The sequence below is a fragment of the Pundamilia nyererei genome, unplaced genomic scaffold, assembly GCF_000239375.1.
Source record: "Pundamilia nyererei isolate P.nyererei 1_Seehausen unplaced genomic scaffold, PunNye1.0 scaffold00361, whole genome shotgun sequence".
Lineage (NCBI taxonomy): Eukaryota > Metazoa > Chordata > Actinopteri > Cichliformes > Cichlidae > Pundamilia > Pundamilia nyererei.
Genome location: NW_005187762.1, coordinates 350,383 through 351,847, shown reverse-complemented (window position 1 = coordinate 351,847; position 1,465 = coordinate 350,383). Strand labels below are relative to the sequence as shown.

Genomic DNA, 1,465 nt, shown 5'->3' with positions numbered 1-1,465 from the left:
CTTCAAGGAGCTGATATCCAGCGGCCGGCTGCATCCAGAACAGACAGATGTAAGCCCCTATGAGGTGGATGGTCACGTGTTCCTCGCTGAGGTCTTCCAGAGTTTGAGGAAACCAGTTTACAACATCGACTGTAATGGTACAGATGTGCCTACAAAGACTGCTGCAAGCCCTGATTCCACCGCACATCATGGACAACTAAAAGATTATTTAAACTGCAAAGATTTAAGTTTATGAAAGTATTTTGTTTGTTCATCACAAACACAATTAGTGGCAATCATTTCTAATATTTTAAGACATTGACTTCTACTACACCTCCTGAAATAATTACATCCATAAACAGACATGCTTGTTGCAGAAGAGAAATGTTCAATGTGTTGTGTGATCTTTCTCAGCAAGCAATATTTTATATTTTAATAAATCTGTTTGAGCAGAGTTTCTGTTGATGCTTAAAAAGCCTTAAAGAGTGCTGAAGTCATTCACAGCAAAAGATTCTTAACCCTCTACTCTACATGTCCATAAGAAACATGTCAGGCTGCTCGTTCAATGCAGTTCTGCCATAAAAGTAGGGATAGGGTCCTATTCATGTGTACATGGTGATCCTGTCAGGGTCCTTGGGGGAGTATGAGGTCCCTGTACAGCCGGGGAGAAGTCGGACCTCTTCTTTCTTTGTCATAGATTCTGTTTCTGGTTTTTATGGACACATTCTAGCGATACCAGGTTGTTGAGGGTCTCCACTGTGGTTGTCTTTTTGCAGGCTTCGTGTCAGCTTCATCAGGTGGCGACCTCCAGGGTATACTGGGACAGTATCTGATCTATGTTCCTACCTTCACTTATGGTTACAAGCTCTGGGTACTGACCAAAACAATGACATCACATATAAAACAATGAAAATGGGTTTCCTCTGATGGGTAACTGGGCTCTTTCTTAAAGGTAGGGTGAGCAGCTTGATCGAACAGAGTGAATTCGAGTTACTGCTCTGCCACATTCAAAGGAACCAGTTCTTTGGTTCAAGCATCTGACAAAGGCTTCTGCTGGGAGGAGTGTTTTGGGCATGTCCTACCAGTTGGAGGCCCAGAACAGACTCGCAGGAGGGATTACATCTATTGGCTAGCATGAGAACGCCTTCGCGTTCCCCTGGGTAAGCTGGCAGATTGGGCCCAGACTGCTTGGCAAGAAAGAGGGAGAGAAATAGAGGGGAAAGGAGACGGTGAGAAAGGGAGGAAGAAAAAAAGAAAAACAAACAAAACACCTGGATCACCTGTATGGAGAAGAAAAAAAACAGAAGAGAAAACAAACAAAAAAGAGCAACATAATAAATACAGCACCATCACAATAAACTAGCTAACAGTAGATAACAGTAGATACTAAATATTAAATGTTATTGTGCAGCATGTAAGATTGACAGCGCACAATGTGCTTTGAGGCAGCAGCCAAGAAAGGTGTAGTTTGTGTCTGTGAACACCC

General features: G+C 42.7%; 1 protein-coding gene across 1 annotated transcript in view; it reads left to right on the top strand.

The window, feature by feature from the left end:
• Nucleotides 1–1,465, top strand: part of lrrc34 (leucine rich repeat containing 34) — a 17,555-nt gene that overhangs the window by 2,119 nt on the left and 13,971 nt on the right. The gene's annotated exons all lie outside the window — the stretch shown is intronic.